The 14,456-nt window shown below is 35.3% G+C and overlaps 1 non-coding gene across 1 annotated transcript; it reads right to left on the bottom strand.

The window, feature by feature from the left end:
- Window positions 1-4,942: 4,942 nt before the first annotated feature.
- Window positions 4,943-5,103, bottom strand: LOC113262559 (U1 spliceosomal RNA). The gene has a single exon (XR_003318844.1). It is a non-coding gene; the product is annotated as a U1 spliceosomal RNA (small nuclear RNA).
- Window positions 5,104-14,456: the final 9,353 nt, after the last annotated feature.

Below are 14,456 nucleotides of genomic sequence, written 5' to 3'. Positions count from 1 at the left end.
CCTCCACTGGGAGCCTGCTTCTTCCTCTCCCATTTCCCCTGCTTGTGTTCCCTCTCTCGCTGGCTGTCTCTATCTCTGTCAAATAAATAAATAAAAATCTTTAAAAAAAAGAATTTGACAAAGTGCAAGTGAAGAGCTCAGCTGAATATAGAGGTAGAAAACTGTACCTGTTGATGTCTTCAGAAGCCTATTCTATAAACCTACTTTTATCCCTAAATTTGTTAGAGAAGGGTCCTTTTTAGTTACTTGACATACTTTTAATAGCACAGTTTTTGGTTTGTTTTTAGAAATCACATCATATGGGGACTCTGATTACCCTTTTTGCAATTAGTGCCTGCAATAACTTTACTTAACTTGTGTTCTGTTCCTGTGATATGCTTGTATGGCCGGATCTTAGCGAGAGGGTATGGTGGAGGGAGGCTGGCTCCTCTAGGATGAGTATTGAGCTAAAGCAACGAAATACAAGCAAGTGAAGCAATTAAATGGCAATGTGTTGGTTGGACGCCATGTTGCTGCATGTAGATATATTTCACATCAGTTCCTGAAGCTGTAAGTTAGGATTGTGGTTGGAACATGGTCTCAAAGACTCAGTTCACAACAGAGAGTTTGAAAGGAGTGGAGGGAGAGCTTTCTGATTAGTGATGAAAAGTCTTGCTGGTGAATCTCACTAGGTTGGAGAATCTAAGCCCAAACATCCAATTTTTCCACAGAGCCCTTGAATTTTGCATAAATGTTTCTAGAAGGAGGAGTTTGGGAGGGGTTCAGAAGGTAAGCTTGTGTGTGTGTGTGTGTGTGTTTTCTGTCGTTGGACCATCACAGCTTTCTTCAGTGTAGGAAGAGTGAGTAGAAGCAAATACTGGCTCCCCTCCTGGCACCCTGTTGTTAACCCCTCCCTGAGTATCCCCCCTAATCAATTGTATTGCAGAAGATGGGAGTCAGGAGGATTGGGAAGCTAGTTTCTTTTTTCTTTTTTATAATAATATTTTTTTATTATATTATGTTAGTCACCATACAGTACATCCCTGGTTTTTGATGTAAAGGTCGATGATTCATTAGTTGCGTATAACACCCAGTGCACCATGCAATATGTGCCCTCCTTACTACCCATCACCAGCCTATCCCATTCCCGCACTCCCTTCCCCTCTGAAGCCCTCAGTTTGTTGGAAGTTGTTGGAAGCTAGTTTCTGATGATATTTACTGCCATTTTCCCTCAAAATCTGGAATTGCCTAGCCTGACAGGTTGCTTGAAAAACTAAAAAGTGAATCTCTTCTCACTTTCCATGCTGGGGTAGTGGTGGTATGAGGGGGAAGAACAATCAAATGTGTGACACAAACCAGATTTTCCATTACAGCTGATTTGTATACTTATATCACTGTGTGTAACCATGAATACATTTTTCCCTGCCTACGGTTATTGAAGTTCAAAAACTAATTGCAATATACTCCAAGAAAGCCATTTTATGGGCAGTATGTTTTAAAAATAATGTGATCCTACATTTTTTGAGGGTATTCTTTTTTGCTTTTATATTCTTTTTTTTTTTTTTTTTTCTTTTTTTAAGTAGACTCCATGCCCAACATGGGGCTGGAACTCAGGACCCCGAGATCAAGAGTCACGTGCCCTACTGATGGAGCCAGCCAGGCACCCCTGTGGGTGGCATTTTTATTTTTACATATTTATTTATTTATTTACTTACTTATTTACTTATTTATTTTTAAAGAATGTACTCAAGTAATTCTACATACTGTTTACAGATCCAAATTCTATTAGCGTAAGAACACAGGTTAAAACATGTTACTTAAGATCTACACTGTTCTAAGTTTCATGCATCTTATTTAACTAACACATCTCATAATGCTCTATGTTATACGGCATTGTGAAAAACACAGAGAATATGAGATTGTCTTGGCTCAAATAGATCATTGTTCTATATTCTCTTGATCTAGATGAACTTCCTCTTATATTAACTATTTGGAATTCTGTGAAGATTTGGACTACTACATGGTTCTATTATCTTCGATTTATTATTTTGATTAATATATAAAATTTTTAAGTAAAAAAAAAAAAACCCTGGATAATTCATTACAAGTGCATGAAGTAGGTATACTAAGTCAATATTTGTAGTCTCTGTCAGGGTGCTACAGTTGATAGTTCACATGGAGAGCAGTCCTCAGAACTAATTTAAATTTCTCCAAAAAATATGCCACACCTAAAAAGAAAAACAAACAATAGCATTTCCACAATCATTACTCTAGACTTTATTTCAAAAGAAAATGTGGGGCCTCCATACCTTTCAAGTGATAAGATGTGAAAACAGAGAAAATGTAGTGTACATATTTTTTTGGGTAGTTCTTTACAAATGATGGACTATGAACAACTGTCAAGAATACTTGTTTTAAACAAGTGGTCAATATTAGAAACCCTGAAGTAAAGATGATCCTCAATTAGAAAAAAACCCTGCTAATTATGGTAAATAATTTCAAAGTGTATTATGATTTTTCCCCCAACATTTCTTAACACTAATACAATCTATTATCATTCATGTGTCTTTGAGAAAATAAAGAAGTATCTATAAATTTCAATTGTTTGTATAAAACCAGTGAATTTTTAAGATTAAAGGATAACATAAACAAAACAATATACCAGTATTCAAAACATCTAGATAATAATATGGCATTGATTACTTCTGGATCAATCTGAGAGATTTTTCCAAACATACTTTTTTCTGTAGTGTTGTATCTTTCTCTCTCTCTCTCCACTAATACACATCTACAAGTTTATAAAATTAGTCTGTGAACAAAATTACTTTTAAAATAAGTTTAATAAACCCATGAGAAATTTGAAGAGCAGATATGTGTATATCTTTAGTAAAAAATATTAATGTGGGATTTACACTTTACAAATCAATTGCACATATGAGATTTAACTTGCTTCACATGACCAATAAAGTCAGTGTTTTATTATCATTTTTTAGGTAAGGAAATGGCCTAACAGCAAAAAGAGATTTTTTTTTCCCTGAAGTAATTGCAGAACAGTTCAAACAGCAAACAAATGACGGAACTTTAATCCAAAATTGAGTTAATGTGAATCCAAATACTGCACCACTTACTCCTAAAGTTCTTTTTCTCTTTAAAGTTTGCATTTAATAAGAAACCAGAATTTATCATCTCATGTATAAGATGGTGATGGCAATAAATATGCCTCTAGGGTTCTATTTCATGAGCTAATGTTTTGGGAAATTAATGGCATAAACACATTTAAAAAAATTTTTTTTTCATACTCTTTCTAGAGATAAATTATAAGCTATACATGTGACGTAATCTGTAAATGAGCAGAGTGAATTATCCATTTTGTTATATTTTGGACTTCCCTATGACAAAATAAATTACTTATCTGTCATTTTAGTTACATTTATTCATAATGCCCATATTTTTCTTGTTGAGAGAGGGATCTAAATTGCAATTCCAGGAGCTATGGACTTGAATTTATTTACTCAACAAATGAGCTCTCTTCCAGGCACCAGAGACACGGTGGCAATACAAATACTGTCTCTGTCCTCAAGAACCTTAGAGTCTAGCGGAGAGAGACAGAGACAAAAAATGTATGTTGGGGGTGATCTGCTATAAAGGAAAGAAGACAGGTCAGGAAAGTGAGGGGGAATGGGAGAGAGGGTGTTTGGTATGGGACGTCTGTGATAACACAGCATTGTGGATGAGATGTAAGGAAAGTGAGGTGTGACACCAGTGGTTGTCTAGGAGTGCATTCTGCTCCGAGGAAACACCTATGTAAAGTCCCTGAAATAGTAGCATTGTTGGTATGCAAAATGGCAACCTCCTGGAGGTCAGTGCTCTCAGACGGCAGTGAGAAAACTGGAGTGGTATTACATGAGGTCAGAGAAGTTGTTGGAGACCAGATTTGTCAGGTCTTTCCCAGGATATTTTCCATAACATTTCTGTAATATTTAAGAGAGATGACTGAATAATGCCTCCCCCCAAAATATCAAGGCCCTAATTCCTAGAACCTATGGAAATCCGGTTGTCTCTGCTTGTTCCCAGCTCCGCCACTGTTAGAGTTGTGAACATGGGCAAGCTCTTTAATTTCTCATTGCTCTCATTTACAAAACATACATAATAAAATTACTCGAGTCATATAATTGAAAGAGTAGTCTGGAAAAATGTGTGCATACAGTAAGGCATGAGAAATGTTAGCTATTGTTACATGGCCACTATTACCCAATCAATATTTATTTTCTAAGTACCCATATGTGAAGTTTTGCTGGTGATATGGTGAGAGTTACAATTCTTTAAGACAGTGTTCTTCCATTTACTACTGTACCCAGGACTCTTGTTAGTAAGAGCAAAAAGTACAAATCATTGCCTAACAAAGCTTTCAATAACAAATGCCAAATAATGAAATTCATTAAGAATGGAGAACTTGACCTTGAAGGATTGTGAGGTCTCAGACATGTGGCAAATGGAGAAAGCGTTCTCGAGAGAAAGAACATAATGAACAATGGCTTGGAAGCAAAACATACCATTTGATGGGAATAGAATACTTTGGAATGTTGTAATTTCTTTTCCAAATGTGGAATATCAATTTTGAAGTTAAGATAGTCCAGATTGATCTTGACATCACATGTTTGAAAGATTGAAAGGACACCAGATGGGGTTCAGAAAATACTCCCCCAGTAAGCCACATCTGTGACCCTGGAAAAGTACTTCTATCCTGTATCTTCAAGTTATTGTGAGAAGCTGGGAAAAAGAAATAACAAAATAACCTATTTTGCTTTAGTTTTCTGATCTATAAATAAATGGAATTTAAATGGCCCACTTTCTGATCAAAATTTCTATCATCCCTGACAAACAACATCTTTCCCTTTATTATTTATTTATTTATTTATTTATTTATTCATTTATTTATTTTGTCTTTCAACCATTTGATGGTCAGGTGAGAGTGCAAACACAGTCCCCCACCACCACAAATGATGCAGTCAAGTTTCCCACATTTGCAGAAATCGCAGGGTTTAGCACATCCGGAGTACAATGGATAAGCCTCACCCCAGGAAAACCACCTCCATGATCATGGTATCTCCCGACAGTAAGTTCCTTTATTTTTTAAAATTTTCTGATAATATTCTATTATCCTCCAAATATATCTAAGAAAGATATATACTTCATATAACAATATTGAAGACCTATTTATGTCATATAAATATATACAAGGTATATCTTTTATATATAGTTTTATATCTAAATAGTTGTACATGGTTACAGTTAAATATAGCTATATATACATTCATATACATACACACATATATATGTATATATACACACACACACACACAACCCCATTTAAAGTCTCAATAGTTGTTTTTGTAGAAATTGCCAAGCTGATTACAAAATTGTAGAGAAATGAGGCAATAATCTAGAATTTGCCAAAATTACCTAAAAAATAAAGACAATAGCTGGAGTACTCACACTAGCTGATTTCACAATTTACTATAAAATTACAGTATTCAAGATAATATGTCATTGGAATAATCACAGACAAATAGTTCACTGAATAGAGTGTCCAGAAATAGATACACACATGTATGTAAGTACTAAGGAAACGGGATGAGAGAAATAAATGATTTTTCAACAAGTTAGATGGGAACAGGTAGATAATTACATGGGAAAAAAATCCCACTCTTATATAGCAACATGATGAAAATCAATTTGAGATATTTCATAGACCTAAAGACAAAAATTAATCTATAAAGCATCTAGAAATAAAAGGATAACAGGAGAATAATCTGCCTTATGATAGGAAAAGATGGTTTACAGAGGATGCAAAAAGAACTAATCTTTTTTTTTTTTTAAGATTTTATTTATTTATTCAACAGAGATAGAGACAGCCAGCGAGAGAAGGAACACAGCAGGGGGAGTGGGAGATGAAGAAGCAGGCTCATAGCGGAGGAGCCTGATGTGGGGCTCGATCCCATAACGCTGGGATCACGCCCTTAGCCGAAGGCAGACGCTTAACCGCTGTGCCACCCAGGCGCCCCAAAAAAGAACTAATCTTAAAAAGAATCAGACTTCATCAAAATGGAAAATTTCTGCTCATTAAAAATCACTGTAAGAAAATGAAAAGAAAGTTACATATGAAAGTACTTGTGATACGTGTGTGGTGCTTTCTGTTGAAAAAATACAAGGAAATCTTACCGTTGAAAAATAAAAAGATAAGTTTAATTCTAAAAAATGAGCAAAACTTATAAACTTCAGCACAAAGTTTATCAAGGGAGACATGAATGTCAAGTAGGAAAATAAATGGTAGTCAATATCTTTATTCATCAAATAAAAATTAAAGCTATAATGAGATACCACTCTACAGCCTCTAGAATTTTAAAGATTAAATATGTAAGAAAAATTTAAAGAGTGAAATAATCAAGTATTAGGAAAGATGTGGAACAAGTGGGGTGTTCCTATAATTCAGAAAGAATGTGAATTCATACAAAACTGAAAAACTCTTTGCAATTTTCTTACAAAGTTAAACATACACTTAATCTATGGCCCAGCAACTCCACTCCTAGGTATTTGCTGAACATATATCACAATTTAAGTCCCAAACAGAACTGCTTATGTATATTCATAGCAGCTCCACTGAAACTGCCAAAACCCAGAAATAACTCTAATGCCCATCTTTAGGACAACTGATAAACAAACTATAGTATATTCATGCACTGGAACACTAATTAACAATGAAAAATAGGGGCACCTGGGTGGCTCAGTCATTAAGCGTCTGCCTTCAGCTCAGGGCGTGATCCCAGCGTTCTGGGATCGAGCCCCGCATCAGGCTCCTCCGCTGGGAGCCTGCTTCTTCCTCTCCCACTCCCCCTGCTTGTGTTCCCTCTCTCTCTCTGGCTGTCTCTCTCTCTGTCAAATAAACAAATAAATAAAATCTTTAAAAAACCCCAAAACAATGAAAAATAAATCCCTGATTCATCATATGGCAATAAAGTTTCTCAAAAAATATTCTCAAAAACATTATGTTATTAGAGAATCCAACCACAGAATAGTGCCTACAATGTCATTTCTTTCATATGAACTCAAACGAAACTAATCTCTGATATGAATTTAAAAAGTGATTAACAATTGTGGGCCAAGAACAAGTGAACTCTTTGGGTAGAAGGAAATGTACTGTCTTGATGGGGATGTTGGTTAGATAGGTGTACACATTTGTCAAAAATCTTTGAATTGTATCTGTACAGTTCTTTCTATGTAATTTTACCTCAAAAAAGTCTGTAAAAGATAATTTCCTATATTGAAAGGCCAATAACAGCCAACAATTCTTTATTTTTTCATTGTTTAATGACATTTGCTAAACCTTTGCTAACTTACTGTCTTTTCTTGACTAGAGATGGATAGTTATATTTTTATGTAATTCTATAGTTACTGTGAACGTGTTTTTAGTTTTTACTGTGAATGCAAATAATTCTAAATTTATAGCAAAAATGAAATAATAAATCTTTGCCTAATTGCAATCAACTTGTTTCATCTAAGCATAGATATCCGAGATGCATCGTAAAGTCAAATAATTCTAAAGAAAATGTGCTTTGAAACAGTAGTACCTTTATATTAAAAAACTGAAAACTATTTCATACTTCAATTTGATTTTCTAGACTATATGGGAATATTTAAGCAGAAGGCAATTATTTATCACATATAATGCCTTGTGAACATCTGAACATCCCAGGCTACATAGTTACATTTAGCTTATTTTCTATTTCAGTAATATGATCACTGCTTCTCATTTTTTTTAATGTAGTAACATTGTAGTCATAAAATCATGAACAGTTGCAAAATTGTAGGGAAATGAGGAAATAATCTAGAAAAACTACCTTGAAAATAAGACAATGGTTGGAGTACACACAGCTGATTTCACCAGCATACTCTAATACATGTGTTTCAACTATTGAATATGAAGATTTGTGGGCACCTGGGCGGCTCAGAAGGTTAAAAGTCTGCCTTGAGCTCAGGTCATGATCCCACGATCCTGGGCTGGAGTCCTGCGTCCGTGGGGCAAGTGGGAAGTCTGCTTCTCCCACTCCCTCTCCCCCTCCCTACTGCTCATGCTGTCTCTCACACGTTGTCTCTCTCTCTCAAATAAATAAATAAAATCTTTAAAAAAAAAAAAAAGAATACAAAGATTTGTGTACATCCAACTTAAAAAAAGTGCATATACATATACATACATACTCACATTAAAGCATACACATCTATCACACCACACACGCCTATATTTGCATGTTAATATATGTGTGCAAGGGTATGTGGCTTACCCTTACAAGGTTTATATTGGTTACAGGTAGCAGACATGGAAAGACTGTCTGACATTATATTGCTATTTATTATTTCCAGAGAGAGAAGCACCAAATCTCCTTGGAGCAAATTTTCTTTCTTTTTGACAGAAATCAGTTGAGTGACAGTTCTTAGTTATGGAAATATAAGTCTCCTAAGCACCCTCTTTCTGGTATCACTTTTGTGTTTGGAGAAAGGCTGATCCTCCTGAAGAAACCCATATTTGCAGAAGACAGCACAGGAGATTTATTTAATGTACTTAGATTTATAAGACCAGCATTCAACAGGGATGCTGTAGCAATGATGAAATGATAGCGCTAATAGACTGCTCCAAATCCTATTCTCTATCTTTTGTTAGGGAGCTGCAATGCCCTTCAATGAACTCTGGCCCAGACATTCTCCTAAACTCTCAATTCATATCTCAAACTGCCTACAGAATGTCTAATAACCATCTCGCTCAGTGTATCCTAAATTGAATTCTTGACCTTCCTTCTACACATATTTTACTCACTACCTTCCTGATCTCAGTTGTTGCCAATCTCATCCTTCCAGTTGCTTAGATTTTGCTTATGTTAAATTCCCACGAGTCAATTTTGAATCTTTTTCTTTCAAGCTCACCAGCTAATCTATCAGAAAATCCCATTGTCTATCCTCAGACTCTGTCTGGAATCAGGCCACTTGTAAACACCCTCACCGTTCCAACTCTGGTTGAAGGCATCAACATCTCTTGTCTGAATTCGCTCTGAATAGAAGTACAGTCTAACCTCAAGGAATAGCCATTGATCTTTCAAAAGTTAAGGTAGATTAAATAACATGGCCGTTCAAAAACGTTCCATGGTTCCCTATTTAAATCAGAGTAATAACCAAATGCCTTACAGAGGCATATGCATCTTTATCTGACATGACCCTGCTGACTTCTCTAATTACAATGCCCAGCATGCTCTCTTGCTCATTATGCTCAAAGAACTGACGCCAAAGATCAGGTATATTCCTATCTTAAGACATTTGTTCAAGCTCTTTCTAATCTCTGGACTGCTCTACAGCAGAGAGCTTCTTGCTAAGTGTGTCCTCTTCCTCAAGTTTGGGATGAGACACCATCTTCTCTTTAGCTTCTACTCTGGTCACTTTATTTAATCCTGCAGTGTGTCACCTTCCGCAGCATCTTCTCATATGCACACAATTCCACCCCCCTAACCCTGTTGGACTTTTATTTTTTTTTTTCATCTACCACTTAATACCTTCTAACATATTATATTTGATTTACTTCTTCATTACATCAATTCTATTTTAAATTAAATAAATTTGACATGTAACACTGCATCAATTTAACTTGTTTGTGTTACTTTGATACATTTAAATATTGTAATATGATTGCCAGAGTTGTGATATTTATCACATTACATAATTATAGTACAATATTGTCTATATTCATTATATTGTGCATGAAATCTGTATGGCTTATTTACTACTCATTGCAAGTTTGTACCTTTAAACAACATCAATCTTGTCCCCCCAACCTCATCCCCTAACAACCACCATTTTACAATCTGGTTTTTGCAATTTGACTTCTTCAGATTCCATACGTAATTGAGATCACACAGTATTTGTCTTTCTCTGTCTGACTTATCTCACTTAGCATCATGTGCTCAAGGTCCATCCATATTGTCACAAAAAGCAGGATATCATCCTGCCTCATGGCTGAATAATAGTCCAGTCACCTATTAATGGGTATTAAGGTTGTTTCTCTATCTTAACTATTGTGAAAAATGAAAAAAAAAAAAAGTGGGAGTGCATATGTCTTTTCAAAATCCTGTTTTTATTTCCTTTGAGCATAACCCAGAAGTGAAATTACTGGATCATATGGTAAATCTATTTTTTAAAAATTTTTGACAAAACTCCATATTGTTTCCCATAGTGGTTGGACCAATTCGCATTTTTTTCCATGGGTTTTTTTTTAACAATTTTTATTTTGCTATATTAGTCACCATACAGTACATCCCCAGTTTTTGATGCAACGTTCCATGATTCATTACATGCGTATAACACCCAGCGCACCATGCAGTATGTGCCCTCCTTAATACCCATCACCGGCCTATTCACATTTTCACCAAGAGTATATAGAGGTTTCCTTTTTACCACATTCTTATCAACAGCTATCGCTTCTCGTCTTCTCGATGATAGGCATTCTCACAGATGTGAAGTGATATCTTATGGTGATTTTGATTTGTATTTCCCTGATGATTGGTGATATTGAAGTTGAACATCTTTTCATGTGCCTGTTGGCCAAATGTCGTTTGGGCGGGAGTTTGTGTTACTCCCTAATGCATCCCAAATACCCTGCCCATTACCTAACACAGTAGCCACTAAACAAATACTTGCTGAATGCACGAATACTTTGGAAAGCTGCCGAAATTCTTTGGCAATTTGAAAGAATATACTGAGAAATATACCAGAATTCCTGACAATAAGGCTATGTAAATATTACACTTAAAAAAGATGGGGCACCTGGATGGCTCAGTCGGTTAAGTGTCTGCCTTTGGCTCAGGTTGCGATCGAGTCCTGCATCAGACTCCTTGTTCAGCAGGGAGCCTACTTCTCCCTCTGCCTGCCGCTGCGCCTGCTTGTGCTCTCTCTCTCTGACAAATAAAAAAATTAAAAAATTAAAAAATGAATTAATGTTACATTTAAAATGAATTAAAAGTGACTATGATCTTATTTCAAGCTAGTGAAGAGGGCCATTTATATCACCTACACTTAAACGACAATGATTATTCTGCATGTGAACCTTTGTAGCTGAGAGACTAACAATCACTTTGTGGATTTTGACTGATTACTATAGGCACCATTTGAACACGTAGTCTGACCTGTGGCTTTTCCTGTAACTTATCCTTTACTCCAATTCTAAATCTTGTATTAGGTTGACAGAATCCAAGCAACAAAATGTACCTTCAGAAAAATAGTTAATGCATCAATAGCCTGCAGATAGACAAATATCAGGCCTTCTAAAAGAGTAAGAAAGTATACCACAAATTTTACAAATCAGTGAGTTTTCTATTTTGTTTTTTCTATTTTTCTTCGAAATCTTTCTTTGGCATTTCTTGGAACTATAAAGAGAAAATATATAAACATTTCAAGTTAAAGCTGTGACATGACATTTATAAGCACAATGCATGTTAATTAATTCTTCAAATAATTTTCGAGCATTGACTAGTTGGAAAACACTAGTTGACTCTAAAATGGGAAAGATAAACGCTGTCCTCAAGGTGTTTATCATTTGATGTAGAAGGCTTATGCCTAAGTATATAAGTGTATTATAATATAGGTTATAATAGTAATATACGTAGTTTATTGTATGCATGGGGAATGCTATGTAAGCATGGAGGAAAATACCTTTGCTAAGAAAAACTTGCTTCATGATAAAAATATCAGCATGGAGTTCTCAATGATAAGCACGTGTCAGACAACAGGACGGGATAGGTCCAGGCTGAAATGCTGGTGGGAATGAGGGTCATTACCCAGAGAAAGATCAATCTTATCAAAAACATGATGGCAAGAAAAAGCATGAATCAGAGTAAGAACATCAAGCACCATAGAAATGAGGATGGAAAATGTTTAAGTCAGAGAATGGTGAGAAAAATCTAGTTACAATTTAGGGATTAAAGAATCAGGTAAGCTCTTTCAATCGGTTCAGTTGTGAATACTTTGTGATAAATAAAACGTTTAAAAGATATTAGCTATTAAATAAACTCCAAAAGTTCAGTAAAGAATAGAATATCCCCATAATGACACATTTTGAGGTATTTTTGAAGTATAAAACTTCAGATTCTTGAAGAGGATATTTTCTTTTGAAACTCTTATAGTCTGGTATTTTTAACATATGAGCAGCCGTGTGTAAGTCAAAACTGAGACTTGAGTATCAAGGAAACTGTGTGCCATGTTGACAGTTTGACATAGCCCTGTGGTTGATGGGAAGCCATTGGCAGGTTTTAAAATACCGTAGAGCATAAGCACACTTATATTTCAGAAAGATGACTCTGAAAAAGTCTGTGAAGAAGACTGAAATAGTACCTGGAGACAGACAGGCTGCTTATATTTCTGTTGTGGTTGCCAAAGTAGATAGATAAAGACCTGAGAAAAGGGGGAGTCATCGGAAAAATATTTTGGGAGTTAATATATTTAGTGTGGAGTGATTAAATTGGATTTTAGGGTGAAGAAGAGGAAGGAGTCTATTAAGTCTCGGTTTTCTAGCTTGAATAATGGAGTCGCTGACTTTATGTCGGGATGGGAGTGGTGGAAAGGGAAACTTCCACTTTACAAATGTATTTGAAGTGCTTGTAGGTGCCTGCTGTTGCTATTGATTTGGGAGTTATAAGCATATAGATTGTTTTTGAAAACTTGGCAGTAAATGAAAACACCCAGAGAGACTGGAAACACCAAGCTGCTAGAAGAACAGTGGGGAAATAAAGGAAGCTTTTGTAATAACAACGTTTGGTAGATGGGTTAAGGGCTAAATGTTCACGATGCTTGGAAAGGTCATTTCTATTTAATATTCATAACAGCCATGAGAATTACATAAAATAGTTTGTTATTATTATCATCATCATTATTTACTATCATTTAGTAGCATAATCAAGCAACTAGAATGAAAAGATATGACTTTGAAAGTTTCCCAGATCTTATTTCTAGTCAATTGAAAAATACCATTGCCTACTGCCTCCTTCAAAACAAAACAAAACTTAAAAAAGTAGCGTCTAGTAGTCCCTCCACTTTCCTTTATAAGTATTACCAACTTCTTTTTATTTAGTGCTACAATGGTACATTGTATAAGTATTATGGACATAATTGTTTATTTGTTTGTTTTTAGAGACTTATTTATTTATTTGAGAGAGAAAGAGAGTGTGGAGAGATGTAAAGGAAGAGAATCGTCAAGCAGACTCCCTGCTGAGCCCAGAGCTCGATGCAGGGCTCGATTGATTCCAGGACCTATGAGATCATGACCTGAGTTTAACAAGATATTTGGAAAACATATTAAGTTCCTCTAAGGAGCTAAACATGGTATCAATAATATACAGTTAGAAAAATTCACAAGTGCATGGACAGAGCATTCATTTGATTATAAGGACATGATCCTGACCTCTACTAGTCCACAAAAGTTTTCCATCAAAAGGAAGCACTGTTATTAAAATTGCAGTACACAAAGTTGAAAAGGATAGAAAGTAATTTGAATCGGAGAATCAAGATTTTTATAAACTTGTATTTACATTTGAAATTACAGGCCAAATTGAGTAGGGGGAAAAAAAGGAAAATTCTGAACTCAGATAAAGGAAATCATTTATGAAATGAGGGATAGAAACATTATAGATTAAAGGCAATTATGTTCATAAGACCAAATGGTTTCAAAGCATCTCTAAGGTTGTGTCAATAGGACAATAGTTTAGAGGACAAAGAAAATTATAGAGCATCACTTTTTTCCATTTGACCCACAAATTTGTACTGAACTGATTATCTAATAATGTTTAGAAACCATATGATGTACCTATTAAGATTGAGCTTAGAGGGACACCTGGGTGGTTCAGTTGGTTAAGCGTCTGCCTTTGGCTCAGGTCACGATCCCAGGGTCCTGTGATGGAGTCCCACATCAGGCTCCTTGCTCAGCGGCGAGCCTTCTTCTCCCTCTGCCTGCTGCTTCCCCCCTGCTGGTACTCTCTCTCTCTGACAAATAAATAAATAAAATCTTAAAAAAAAAAAAAAAAGATTGAGCTTAGAATCAGATAAACATAGTTTGGATTTTGGCTCCATAACATTTTTTGCTATTTGACAATTATCTTTTCTTTCAGTTTCATCATAAAAAAATTCTTAAAAAAAAAAAAAAAGACAACTCATGAAAGGAGATAATGTGATCAGCATAGTGCACTTCACAACTTAAAAGATTTATGTACCTTTTGCCATGTGAAGTGTTATGTTTATACATAGTGCTGCATTTTAAGATGTGTGCTGAAAATAATTTTAGTCCAGGGGAGGCTCACAAGAATGGTGAATAGTTGGAAAATCACATGATAATAGGTTACTTTTATATGGCAAGTATATTGAAGAAGATATTTTGAGGAGTATTGGGCAGC

Source organism: Ursus arctos, unplaced genomic scaffold, assembly GCF_023065955.2.
Source record: "Ursus arctos isolate Adak ecotype North America unplaced genomic scaffold, UrsArc2.0 scaffold_9, whole genome shotgun sequence".
NCBI lineage: Eukaryota > Metazoa > Chordata > Mammalia > Carnivora > Ursidae > Ursus > Ursus arctos.
Note: the sequence above shows the minus strand (reverse complement) of the source record. Positions and strands in the feature narration are given on the sequence as shown.